General features: G+C 41.1%; 1 protein-coding gene and 1 pseudogene across 1 annotated transcript in view; one reads left to right on the forward strand and one right to left on the reverse strand.

Annotated features, from left to right (window-relative positions):
• Nucleotides 1-14,754, forward strand: part of Grik4 (glutamate ionotropic receptor kainate type subunit 4) — a 436,311-nt gene that overhangs the window by 256,237 nt on the left and 165,320 nt on the right. The gene's annotated exons all lie outside the window — the stretch shown is intronic.
• Nucleotides 3,544-4,529, reverse strand: LOC101701976 (spermine synthase pseudogene; annotated as a pseudogene).

Genomic DNA, 14,754 nt, shown 5'->3' on the forward strand with positions numbered 1-14,754 from the left:
TGGGGAGTGACAAGCAGTATTGTCATCATCAATGTGTAACTTCCATATGTTCCTGTTGCCACCATTTCCAGACAGTAAAGAAAGGGAAAAGGAACGTCTAAGGCACAGAATGAACTGGATGTTCTAGACACTTTCACTCACATTTGCTAGCCCAGTTCAGCCCCTGGCTTCCCTGAGCTCAGGGGATGCTGATAAATGTAATCTATGGTTGGAAAACCGTGCAACCAGTTAAAACTTGGGGCACTGAACTATTAACAGGAAGAAAGAGGAGAAAGTTTCCACAGTGGTTGAGCTGTCTTTGGCTCCTTTGCTTCTGCCCTGCCATCTCAGAGAAGGAGCTGTCCCTTCTCTCATCCTGGGTGGATCTGTACCTGCGCTCCAGGCTTTTTCTATGTCTTCCTTTTTACAGAGTTTATTCAGAGCATGCCCTCTCTGTTCTGACATGATGAGCTCCCCTTCCTCACTGGCTCCTCCTTCTGAGCCCCTCTCCTTTTAATTCAAAAGTTCTTCCTTAGACAGTGTGACTCATTCTACCTACTGTTCTAGTCATGCTCTGTCCCATCTAAGACTGCTACTTGACTCTTCATTCACTCCTCACTACTCTTCCACCTGATGTCATCTAAGTATTATCTCCACCTCTGCCAGTGTTTCCAGGGACCTCCTAATTACCAGACCTTACAAAAAAGTCCTCAGTGTTTATTTTATTTAACTTCTGTTCTCCTCAGATTCCCTGACCTAACACTGCTTCTGAGTCTCTTACCTACACAGTCCCTAAGCATTGAATCTCCAGGGTCTTAACCTTGTTCCTCCTCTCCTCTGCTCTCCATCCAATGCTGGATCCAAATTGTCATTACAGCCTTCATCCCGAGGACTCACAGATCTCTCTCTAACCTTGACTGTTTTTTGGAAAGCCAGGCCAGTAATTTTGCCAGTTACCAAACAGTATGTCTCAAAAGTAACAAATACTATACCCAAATTATCATTTCACCATTCTTCAAAAAATAGAAAGGAACAACCCTCATCTATATCACCCTTATTCTTTATTCTGGGCAGTGACATCATCATCTAAATACAATGAAAGCCAGGAGCCCATCTCATCTCACCCCTACCCTCCACAGGCTGCCCCCTATTGATTCCAGCACATCAGTCACACTTGGATCTGTCTTTGATCCTTCTTGCCCTGCACCTCCCTACCTGCCTCACTTTTCTTTCCTAGATTATTGAATTAGCCCCCTGGAGCTTCCTAGTTCATATGTCTAGTCTCTCTCAAGTGTATCTACAAGAGTGATTGCTCTAAAAGACAAACCTTATGATACCATGGCCTATTGAAAGTCTTCCAGTTGACCCTCATTACCGTCACAGTACCTACCCAATTGCTTAGAAAAACACACAAAATCCTTCTTGCTCTGGCTCCTGTTCTCCCACCCAACCTCCCCTGCCAGCCACCCCAGGCTTGCTGATACCTTGAGGGCTCTGCCCATGGAACTCACTGTTGCCATTTTACTTCCCTGTCTCCCTGGGATTGTCACTGGCTTTCCTCAAGGCTGCTTCTTCTGTGAAGCCTGATAAATGACAGGCACTTAAAATATATGTGTTAGATAAATGCATGAAGGCAAATTCCCCTGCTGCCCTGGAGAGTTTGGGTTTCCTTTGCCATGCCTCCTTAAAACTGTATGATTCTCTCTCTGAAACCACTTGCTTCATTACACAGTAAATGTCTGCCCCCCCCCCCCGCCAGGACATCCTTGAGAACCAATCCCTTTCTTACTTGGGATTTCCCAGTGCACAAACACCTGGTTCATGGTAGGAGCATAAAGTATTATCATTATTGATACCATATTGCTTATATTTATATTAGCTATTTGTTTATGTGACTATGTCCTCCTCTGGATACTTTGAAAGCATGAACACATCCTATCCCTTTCTGTATATCTAGTGCCTTTATTAAGGCAGATGGTTAACAGGTGTTTGATAAATTAATAAACAAAGGAAGATGGAATGAATGAATGAACTGAATATTTCACTTACAAAGTTCAGGATTAAGTTCTAAATGAATGGTACAGACAACAAATGCTTCAAAGGATTTGAGAAGGGTGAAATCCATGGCCCTGGAGCAGTTCAGTTCTTGCCTAGGTTTAGGATGGAAGAGGAACATGAGAAAGAGATGTTATTTACATAGGATTCAGATGTGGGTACAGAAGAGCTGAAATATTTCCAGGAAAAAGGGACAACCTGGACAAAAAACACGGGGTAAAGAAATACGCTCTGTTGGTGTTCAACAAGGATGACCTAGGTATAAAATGGCCATAGAATCCAGCAGAATGTGAGCCTGGAAAGGGATCCAAGTGTTGAAGATCTAGGGGCCAGGCAGGTGGATCTTCAGTGGGGAATAGCTACATTGGTATGAGAGCAACTGAGGCAGGAGACTGGTTAAGGAAATGTAGAATAGAGGGATGGCAGCAGTGGGAGCAGAAAGCAGGCAGTGAGTGAGAAGCATATCCCTAGAATTTCTTGATGATGGAATAGATGGAATGGTGAAGGGATGGGGTGAGGGAAACACAGCTTTGCCTGAGGATTGCATATGGGCAATTGTGCTATTCATTGAAGCTGGGAAAGTCAGAGCCCCTGTTTCTATAAAAAGATATTGGGTTTTGTTTGGGACATAGGGTGTGGAAGGACCTCCAAGGGTTCATTTCCTAGTAGCAGTCAGAAATAGGAGTCAGATGATTGGATGAAAATTGGACCTGGAGCTAGGGATTCTGGCATTATTTGGTTGGAGCTGATAATTGAGAATTACTGAGCTCTTTAAGGGAAAGAGCACACAATGAAGAGCAGATGGACTGAGGACTAGGTCTGGGCTTATACAGATGTAGAGGCAAGAGAGCAGTTAGGGAAGAACTGGGCGTATGAGTATTTTAGTTTCTCTGCATCCTCACCAATACTTGGTGCACCCAAGGCTTTAATTTCAGCCATTCTAATAGGTTTGTAGTGATATCTCATTATGGTAGTACTTTGCATTTCCCCAGTAACTAATGATGTTCAGCAGGTGTTCCACTTGCTTATTTGCCACTCACTTATATAACTTTTAAAATTAGTATCCAATTTTTAATATTTAACTCAGATTTAGAGGAAAGAAACACCATCAGAAACTTCCTTCTAGAACACAATAATGATGTTAATTCCTCCATACATCCAAATTTACAATTGATTAAACCCAAACCAAATCAAAACCAAATATTTCATACAGAAACAAAATTAACAAAAATCAAATCCTAGTGGGTCAGTGCATTTTAGAGTCTTGGCTGTCCTGGATCATTTGTCCTTCAGTTGACTTAAAAAATAACATCCTTGCATATATATGTACGTATGTGTATATATATATATATGTATATATATTTCATGTGTTTTAAAAATGAAAGATAGTAACTTAAAAAAGAGAAAACTTTAAGGAATCCACAACCAGTTGCCTGGCTTGTTTAGATGTCATGTAGAGCATATGGAGGAAGGCTATTTGCAGAACACATGATTAGGGGATATTCATGTTCAAAGTTTAGATTTCTCTCAAAAAGTGTAAAATATCCACAATCCCAAGTTTGAAGGGACACAGATGATCTTGTTTGACGATTGCATAAGACAATACAGGCCTCTGAGCTATTCTTCATAGAGCAACAGTCCTTCTGTCAAATTAATACAGCTCCCCTGTGTAAAATATTTTCAATCCTGTTTTGATACTTTCATCAAGAGATCAGGAGTCAGCCTGAGAAACTCCCATGTGAAATCTATTCCTGCAGATATGGAGATTGGAACAACTGTCAGGTCATTAGTCACATAATCAAATGCCCTTCCTTCTTTGGCATGCTTCTTTTGTCTTGGAATACATTCTTTTACTAGAACCTGAAAGCAGTCTCCTTTAAGGTCATCTAAGACATCACCATAAGTTCTTTGCATGTATTTCTTAAATCCACCAATTACTACTTAATCATTCTCTACCATAGTGACCATCTTTGGTTTCACTTTGACCATTTCACTTAATATCTGCCTCCCAGTTTCAGTACATCTTTGCCAGTGTAATCGTCTTTGCTACTGCTCATTATGACTTCAGGGATAGGCCAAATCACTCAGCCAGATTAACGTCCCAACTAAGGATAAGAATATTTCCAAACTATGTAGAATTTTAATGTTCTGATAGGGTGACTTTTCATTATATACCACTTTGTGTCATACTCAACCAGGAGCTCAAGAGCAGTGGGCCATTATCTGTGTCACTGGTCCCTCAAATTATGGGTGGTAATTGCCTCACCCACCTAGTACTGTCTTGATTCAATTCTTTCATCCTTCTGCTTTGTCTAAAAGGCTGTCAATTTTTTCTTTGCCCTGAACATCACTGTTGTAACTCTGAAGGTCCAACAACATCAATCCATGTGGATAAATTCACAAATTGCAAAGCTGCCATTTTTATTTATGTAAGTTGCTCAGTAGTCATGGCCCTGCCAAGTGTGCACTGAGTCCACCATCCCCTGCTCCTGAAAAATGGACTGGAGGCCTTTTAGAATGGTCTCTCCATGAGCTTAGGCATTAAGCCTGAAGTTGAGTTTGCTGTGCCATACTGGGGAAAGGCCATCATAGGAGACTGGGGTGGTGGGGTAGAGCATTGGTTGGTTGGCATCAGGCTGTGGTTGTTGAAGAGTAACTGACTTGTCTATTAGAATCTTTTGCTCATTTAAATTGGGTTGTTTTCTTATGAATCTTAACATGTACCTGCCAGCTTGAACCACCAGTGGTACATGCATGACTGTTCCATCTGATGGCTTGTATCATCCAATGAGATTGTCCCATGCTGTCCTATGGAACAGTAATGCATATACTACCCATAGTTCAGAGCTGCCTGGCAGTGAGACATATAAATTACAACCCCATTGAGAATGTGTTGAAAGTTCTTTATGTATTCTGGATTCAAGTCCTTTATCTAGTATATGCTTTGCATGTAATATTCTCTCCCAGTCTGTGACTTGTCTTGTTCATTCTCCTAACTGTACCATTGAAGAGCAGGCATTTCTAATTTTGATGTTCAGTTTACCATTTTTCACTTCACAAGTTGTGCTTTTAGTGTCAAAGCTAAGACATCTTTGTCTAATTCAAGGTCATAAAGATTTCCTTGTAGAAGTTTTAGGTTTTATCTGTGTCTATGGTCTATTTTGTTTTTATTTTTATATATGGTATGAGACAGCTTTTAAAGTTTCATTTTCTTTAACATAAAGTATATTCAATTATGTCATCACAATTTGCTGAAAAGATTACTTTTTCCTCTGCACCTGTGTAAAAATCAGTTTTCCGTGTATGTACAAGTGAGAGTAGTAATTTTGAAAGGAATAGAGGTTGGTATAGAATCCCTCTAAAGCCAAGGCAAGTTTGGCTCAAATATTTGGAAAATGCCTCCTGTTGTCAGACAAGTTACCAGGCAATAAGGATAACACAGAATTTAAGAGCTGAAAGTTGAAGACTAAACTGATTATTGAAATGCAGTGTAAGAGGCGTGGATTTCTATGAAAAGACATAGTTATGGTGCTTGTTTGGCCTCTGTGTTCAGGAAAGTCTTCCTGGAGGGAGGAATGTATAGAGGAGGTGTGTGTGTGTGTGTGTGTGTGTGTGTGTGTGTGTGTGTGTAGGTAGAGAGGAATGTTGAGCAGGGAAACCAAATATAAGGTTTGAGATAGAGAAAGACAAATCTTGTCTGGCAAACACGGAAGTTCATGTATTTTGAGAGGGAAAGCTTTTAAGTTGGGGTTAACACTTCTAAGTGATGTGAGGCAGTGGCCAAAGAGTGCTGGTGTGGTGGTGCCAGACTGGAGGCAGGAAACCAGGGAAGAATAAGACGTTGCCAGTAAGCCATTAAGATAAAAGGGCTGAACTAGGATGGTGGAGTGAGGACTAGAGAGAAGAAGGTTGATTTAAAAAATATTGAGGAGGTAAAACCAGAAGCACTGGTTTACACTGGTTTTACCTAGAACTGAGGAGTTAGGATGAGGGCACAGTGTTTGGGTAGCTGGTGCTGCCATTAATAAAGAGTTGGAATACAGCAGGAAGAGCAGCGGAGAGGACAGGGTGGCTTCACTTTGGGTCTTGATAAATGTGAGGTGTTCTTTGGACATTTACCTGGTGACACCACCACTTGGATATTTGAGAATCATCTTCATAGGGGTAGCTGCAAGTGAGAGAAAGTCCTTGGCAATAAGGCAAGAAGAGGGCTTTGCAGAACCCCGAGGACTCACCAGTATTTAAAGAACAGGCAGAAGAGCAATGCACCTGCAAGAATGGTCAGCAAATAGAAGAAAGATCCCAGGGAGAGTTGCTCCACAGAAGCCAAGGAAGTTCAGGGTCTCAGAACTCAGATGCAAAGGGACCATCAGCCCTACAGCAGCCTAAGGAAGTGGTCCAGGCTGCCATTAAGAGTTGTGTGGCTGGCCAACCATGGTGGCACAGACCTGTCATCCCAGCACTTCAGAGGTTGAGGCAGGAGGATTGCTGAGTTTGAGGCCAGCCTGGGCTACATAGTGAGTTCAAGATCAGCCTGAACTACATCTCAAGACCCTGATTCAAAAAACAAACAAACAAACAAAAATACTTGCCCCTTTCTTACTTGTCTTATCTGCAGAATGGAATAATAAGTTGTAGGGCTGTGTGAGGATTAAATGAAATAATAATAAACAACGATGTCAGCTAGTGATATCAATTAGACGAGGAATCAGAAGTGTCCAATGATTTTGCAAAACTAGATGTTTGATGTTGACTCTGTGTGCAGCTTAAGGGAGGTGGTGGGAACGGAAGGCAGGTTACAGTGGTCAAGGAGAATCTGGGATGAAGTTGAGTAAAAAAAAATCAAGTAATCATTTTCAAAGCCTGGCTTGAAGGGAAGGAGAGGTGGAAGGGCAGACATGGTCAGCAGAGGATCTACATGGGAAGGGAAAGGGAGGACCCTGGCCATGACCCAGCACAGAGGAAAAGGCTGACCTGGGAGAGACTGAAGACTGAGGAGAAAAAGGAGGTATGCAGAGTCAGGCAGACCCCAAGGAGAGAAGGGCAAGCCATGGGGGGCCTACTGGAGGAGGAGGAGCCCTTGGGAGGAACCTGTTGGGAAGGTATAAAGATGCAGAGTCAAACAAATTGCCACAGCATGGCCTCAGTTTAACCAGTCTGTGAGCCAGCCCATGGAAGCTGGGCAGTGGCCAGTGGTGCAGGTTCATGTAATGGTTGAATTGTGCCCCCTCCCAAATTCGTATGTTGAATTCCTGCATCCAGATACCCCAGAATGTCACTGTGTTTGGAGATACTGTCTTCAAGGAGGTAATAAGGTAAAATGAAGTCATTAGGGTGGACTCTGGTCCAGTATGACTGGGGTCCTTAGATGAGAAGATTAGGACACCGACTCGCACAGCAAAGACAATATGGAGAGCAGGAAGAAGATGGCTATCTATAAGCCAAGGAGAGAGGCCCTGAGGAAACCAACACTGATCACACCATAGTCTCACACTCCCACCTCCAGAAGTGTGAGGGGATATGTTTCTGGTGTAAGGCATCCAGTGTGTGGCACTTTGTTATGGTCATCCTGGCCAATGAATACAGTGTGGGGCATGAAAGGGAGCAGGCTAAGCCAGGCAATAGCTGGTGATGGTCCAGTGTTGGGTCTCAGGTTTGGATGAAGGTGTGAGCTGGTGGTGCAACTCTGCCGGCATGGTGGTGTGATTTCCTTCTCAAGAGGGATGCCCGGAAACAACAGGGGCAGGGAGGGAACTGTGAGGACACAGCTGAGTGGAGGCTGGTGCTGGATGAATGACAGGGCTGGGACTGTATCTGGGGACCAGGAGCCGAGAGTGAGCAGCCAGGGGTCAGCTGGGAAGCAAAGCTGTGTGACTCTTGGAGGCTCATACTGTCTCTTTTTCGTTCTTTTTTTCTGTCTTTTCTTCCTTCCTTTTTCTTTCTTTCTTTCTTTCTTTCTTTCTTTCTTTCTTTCTTTCTTTCTTTCTTTCTTTCTTTCTCTCCCTCTCTCTCCCTGTCTTTCTTTCCTTCCTTCCTTCCTTCCTTCCTTCCTTCCTTCCTTCCTTCTCTCTGTCTCTCTCTCTCTCTCTCTTTCTTTTTCGGTACCGGGGATTGAACTTGGGTCCTTGTGCTTGTGCAGCAGGCAGCAAAACCACTGAGCTAAATCCCCGGCCCAGCTGTCTCTTTTTCTTGTTAGCACAGGGATGCAACAGGCTGAGCCAAACAGATGTAGGCAGTGTTATAGACAGTGCCTGTAAAGACTCTCCAGTAAAATTGCTTTGTTCCCCTCTTAAAGAGGTAAGAGTTATCACAATGTCTGGAGTCTTCAACAGTGGACCTCAAGGAGTCAGAGACTAAGGAGGCCAGTTTTCTCACCTGAGGGGTCACACCTGGACCATTAAGAATCTGGGAAGGGAGGGGAAGCTCCATTACAGTTTGCACAGGTGGGACAGAGCAGAACAACTGCCAGCCCCAGGTGCCTGGAGGTGTTGCCAATTCCTCTTCTCTGCAGGCCTGTGCATAGGGTCATCATCTAGGCTGACTGCACCATGCCCAGTGACTTATCTGACATTGGCTGTAGGGGATGCAGTCACATGACCTTGTACTGTTCATTCCTGCAGTAGCCATTCACAAAGAGCCCCTGTGCATCCACAGGTCTGCAGACATGGAGAAGAATTAGGCATGGTCCTCATCATCAGCTGACTGGCTAGGAAAAGAAAAATAGGCAACCAAATAGGCACAACAGCAAAGTAAGGGAGTTCAAAGGAGAGGGAATTAATTTGGAATGGGGAATCTGGGAGGATTCAAAGGCTGGAAGGAAGACAGTGGGGTTTTAAAGTACAAGCAGGAAGCCAGGCATGGTGGTACACATCTGTAATCCCAAGCACTCTTGGGGCCTGAGATAGGAGGATTGCCGATTTAAGTCCAGCCTGGGTGACTTAGCAAGACTCTGATTCAAAATATTTTTTAAAAGGCTGGGGGCACCATTTAGCAGCCAGGGCCACCAGGCCTGTGTGCCATTCAGTGGAGGGACAGCCTGAAAGAGCAACAACCAGATCCAGACAATGGAAAAGAGCAGAAAGACCATTGTTCTGAGCTCAGGAAGATGCCAGAGTAGTGAGAAACAGAGAGGCCTCTCTGAGGCTTGTTACTGAGAATTGAAGCCCACCAGGAGAGTGAAGATAGCCATTGTAATAAAGCCACAGTAGACTACAGCAGTTGGTGAGTGGTTGAGATTAGCTGGAACACAGACTTGCTCTAGGGATGGGCCGTCTCAAACCTGCAGCAGAACTGTGCAGAGTTCAAACCCACAGAAGGCCAGGGAGCTCAATTCTGGCCTTGCAACCAGAAACCAGCCTGAATCCCAGTGACTGTAGCTGTCTCACTCAGATTCAGTGACTTGGATCTGCATGCTGCTGTCCATGTTGTCTACGAGGGACAGCACAGACACACCTTGAGGGGGACTTTTTTTCTTTCTTTCTTTTTATCTCTTCTCTTTTCTACTCCTTTCTTCCTCTTCTTCATTTCTCTCCTTTCTTATTCCTATTTTTCCCATTTTGTTTTTTCTTGATTGTTCTTATTTCTATAAAAGTGTGAATAGTTTCTAGTTCTCAAGTTACCATTAGTTTGTTCTGCGTAGTTTGTTCTTGCTTTTGTTCCTTCCTTATCTTTTCTTCCTGTCTTCAGCAGTGTCCCAAAGTTTACATAATCTTTCTGTGTTCTTTAGCCCTACTTCTAACCTTTCCCCCTCCTTCTATTTTTCTATCCCCCCACCCCCGACAAAAAGACTCCTTCTGAGTCTTTTCCTGGAAAGTAAACATGCTATACTTAAGGTCTTATTTACTTCAAACATATTTCTGCTTGGTCCTAGATTTTGATATAGAACCACAAGTCTAGTTTATGCAGTTGAGGTTGACAGATAAATAATTACCACAATTTATCATTTTCTAAGCTGTGTTTGATGCTACTATTGATGCTGATAGTATTACTTTGGCCAAGTTGACATGATAGTTCTAGTCATTTTTCCTGGTATACCAAGACTGATATTGCCTAAGGGTCATTACAGACTCAAAACCCAAAGACTGGCTATACCTAGAAGACACCTGAGAAGTAGTCATTCCCTAAGGGTTCTAAATATTGGCAATAAAGATATTCACAATAAGCAATCTACAAGCATCAGGCCAGGAATTAAACCAAAAACATTAACAACAACAAAAATAGAAATGAGGCCCCTCCCACAGTGCACAGGAGGTGAGCTGCTCCCAGCACCCAGGAGGAGGCTTCAGGGCCACCATATCACCCCCCTCAGTGCACAGGAGGTGAGCCATGAGGGTGCAAGAACACCCCCCCCCCAGTCAAAATTGAGAAGACACATAAACAAGTCTGAAAACCAGACTTTCAGATCACCTAAAGCAACCGCAAAGGGAAATGAGATGGAACACTCTGATACTTAACCACCTGGACTCCCTGAACTGGCAACAAAAGAGAATCTGGAAAAAATGAAATCAGAAATAATTTCTCAGATAACAGCAGAGATTGTGCACATAGTGCAAGCCATGATTAATAAGTCTAGATAAAAAAATAGAGGAACTGAGGAACATGATGGAATTCCAACATAGGAAACAAATGGAATCCAGAAAACAGATACAAACAGATTTCCAGGAGATTAAAAACTCCATTGAAAGCTTACACAGCAGAATGAGCCAGTGTGAGGACAGAATTTCAAACATAGAAGATAAGATTGCAATTAGTGACCAGGAAAAGAAAAATTACTTTAAAATAGTAAGGGACCATGAGAAATTAACCCAGTAGCTGCTATATGATACAAAGAACATAAGACTGATTGGAGTCAATGAAGAAACAGAAGAGAGTGCAGATGACATAAAAAAACTGTTCACAGAAGTGATGGCAGAAAACTTCCCAAGCAGGGGAAAAGAACTTGACATACAGATAAGTGAGGCATATAGGACTCTAGCTAGCCTTAATCAAAAAAAATCTACACATAGGCATATAATAGTTAGGATTCCAGAAATCCAACAGAAGAATAAAATTCTACAAGCAGTTAGAGAAAAGAAACAAATCACATACAAAGGAAAACCCATCAGAATCACAGCATACTTCTCAGTGCAAACCCTCAAGGCAAGAAGAGCTGGGAGTGATGTATTTCAAGCCCTAAAGGAAAACAGCCTCCAACCCAGATTGATGTACCCTGCAAAACTATCTTTCAACATTGATGGAGAAATAAGATACTTTCATGACAAAGAGCACCTTAGGAACTTCATGAATACCAAAGCAGCACTCCAAAAAATTTTAGACAATATCCTAGGAAAATACAATGAGGATCACAACCCTAGGAAGCCCAGCAGAATTAATCCATGGGGTGTGACAAGAAATTAAATGCAAAGAGGAATCCAGCTATAAATGTCTCTAGTTTCTCATTCTTTATAGCTGAGTAGTACTCCATTTTATTAAAAACACACATCTTCTTTATCCAGTTTCCAGTTGATGGGCACTTGGGCTGTTTCCAAAATAGGAACAGGTCCAAGGGTGTAGGGATGGCAGGAGGGGAAGGGGAAAGGGAAGAAAGGAAAGGAAAAATTATGAGAAAGAAAAAAAAATGGAAACAAAGTCTACGTAAATAGGGAAGGGTGGAAGGGGTGAAGGGCACATAGGTAATAGGGGAAAAATAAGAACTAAGATACATCATGTGCAGGTACAAGCACCCAATGATAAATGTAAATGTATTGTATACCTAAAATGTACCAATAAATATGTAAATTTAAAAAGAAGAGGGAGAATCCAACAAAAAGAAAAAGTCATGACAATGATAAGTCAATATGTATCTGTATTGGCTATTTATCATCTTCTTATGTCTATTTTTTAATTGGGTTGTCTATTAATGAGCTGTAAGAGTTTTTAAGATATTCTGGACTTAGATTATATGTATTATAAATATGGTCTGTTTAAAGACTACTTTTAATTTTCTTAACAATGTCATTTAAAGTTCTAAATTTTGATGGAATCTCATTCATCAATTTCTTTCTTTTATACATCATGATTTTGTATCCTAGGAAATTCTTACCTACCCTAAATTCATGAACATTTTCCCTTATAATTTCTTCTTAAAGTTTTATAGTTTTAGTCTTTCATATTTAGGTTCATAGATCTTTTCGTTATTTTTATGTATGGAAGTAAAGGGTTGAGGTTAATTTTTTACTTACAGATACCAGGTGTTCTAGTACCATTTGCTGAAAACACTATCTTTTCCTCTGCTCTTGAATTGAGTTTATGTTCTATAAAATATTAATGTTAAATAATCTTTCAAAACTCAGTGGACCATATATGTGTGGTTTTATTTCTAGATTCTCTGTTTTATTCCAATGACCTATATGTCTTTCCTTACACCAACACTGCCTTGATTACTGTAGCTTTAGAGGAAGTCTTAAAATTAGGTACTAAATGTCTTCCAACACTGTTTTTTTTCTTTCTACTTTACTAGGTCCTTTGTACTCCTATATAACTTTTAAATTTCAATATCCAGTTCTTCATTTATACCAAGTATACACAGACCTGAATTTTTATATATAACTTATGTTTTCTAACCCTGCTAAATTCAAATAACAAGTTCTAGGGGCTCCTAGAGATTTCTTAGTATTTTCTCTGTAGATGATCATTTTATTTACATATAAAGATTTTATTTCTACCTTGCCAATCATATGCTAATTGTGTATTTTTATTGCCAGACTATTTTGGTTTGGGCCTGTGTTTCAAAGTTTAATTGACAGATGAAGAGTAGGCATATTTGCCCTTGTTCCCTACCTTAGGGAGAAAGCATTGTATCTTTTCCATTTATATAAAGCATTTTTGCTGGAAGTATGGAGTACATGTCTTTAATCTGTTGAGAAGGTTCTGTTCTACTTCTAGTCTCCTGATAGCTTTTACTATGAATAGCTGTAGAATTTAGTCCAATACTTTTTCTGCAACTACTAACAGGATCATGTGGCTTTTTCCTTTCCTCTGCTAAAATGATAACTTATGGGAGGAGATCTTCCAATGTTGAACCAACACTGCCATCCCTATAATAAAACCATTTTCTACATACTCCCAGATCTGACTTCTAGTAGTTTGTTTTGTTAAACAAATGTTTTTTAATTTTTTAATTTATTTATAATTTTTTGGTACTGGGGATCAAACTTGGGCCCTTGTGCTTGCACAGCAGGAGGCAAAACCACTGAGCTAAATCCCCGGCACTTTTTTTGTTTTTGTTTTTGTTTTAAATGGGAAGAGCCAGTAGAGAGGGAGAGCTTAGAGATAGGAGAAGAGGATTTTTTTAAAAAATTTTATTTTATTGGTACATTTTAGGTGTACAATACAATGACATTAATCATTGGAAATTTGCACCTTTACATAATCTCTCTTGGTTCTTATTTTTCCCCCTTCCCCTTCCCCTGCCCTCTCTTCAACCCCTCCATCCCTCCCTATTTATAAAGACTTTGTTTCCATTTTTTCATTTTCTCATATTTTTTCCACTCCTTTCTTTCCTTTCCCCTATCCCTCCCACTTTCCCCTTCCCCTTTGCCCTTTTCTTCCTATTTTACATTATCTATCAAACCTTTTAGGCCTTATTTACACTTTCAGTTTCTCACACTAGAGAAACTATAAGGTAAATACACATGTGTGTCCTGTTTATTTCACTTAAGAGTATTGCCTCCATGTGCATCCATTTAGCTATAAATGTCTCTAATTTCTCACTTTTTACGGCTGAGCAGTACTCCATTTTATTAAAAAACCACATTGTCTTTATCCATTCTCCAGTTTATGGGCAATTGGGCTGCTTCGAAATTTTACCTATTACAAATTGTGCTGCTATGAACATGGGTGCACATATATCATTGTGGTAGGATTCTTTTAATTCTTTGGGGAAGATACCCAGCAGGGGAATAGCTGGGTCAAATGAGACTTGCAGTGCTAGTTCTTTGAGGTATCTCCATACTGATTTCCACAGTGGTTGCACCAGTCTATACTCCCACCAGCAGTGGAGCAGCATTCCTCTTCCCCCACAGCCCCACCAGCATTTGTTATTGGTTGATTTCTTGATAGCAGCCATTCTTTCTGGGGTGAGGTGGAATTTCAGCGTTGTTTTCATTTTCACCCCTCGAATGACCAGTGATGTTGAACATTTTTTCATGTTTATTTGCTATTTCTACTTCTTTTTTTTAAAGTTCTTTATAGATTCTAGGTAGTAGACCTTTGTCTGAGGAACAGCAGGTGAAGATTTTTTTCCCACATTGTGGGTTGTCTCTACACACTGTTGGTAGCTTCCTTGCTGTGCAGAACCTTTTTAATAAGAAGAGATCCCACTTGTTGATTGTTTGTGCTAGTTCACGGGCAACTGAGGTTTTGTTCATAAAGACATTTCCTATACCAATGTCTTCAAGAGTTCTATCTGAACTCTGTTCCAGCCAGTTCAATGTTTCTGTTTTAATATTTAGATCTTCAATCCATTTTGATTTTAGTTTAGTGCATGGTGAGAGATATAGGTCTAGTTTTAATCTTTGGCAAGTTGAAACCCAATTTTTCTAGCACCATTTATTAAAGAGGCTATCTTTCCTCCAGTGAGGGTGTTTGGCTCCTTTGTCGAAGATGAGGTGGCTGAGTGTGTCTTGACTTGTGTCTTCATCTTCTAATCTGTTCCACTGGTCCTCAGGTCTGTTTCTTTGC

Source organism: Heterocephalus glaber, unplaced genomic scaffold (genome assembly GCF_053883595.1).
Source record: "Heterocephalus glaber isolate CG9 unplaced genomic scaffold, H.glaber_assembly_v1.0 deba00001431, whole genome shotgun sequence".
Classification (NCBI taxonomy): domain Eukaryota; kingdom Metazoa; phylum Chordata; class Mammalia; order Rodentia; family Bathyergidae; genus Heterocephalus; species Heterocephalus glaber.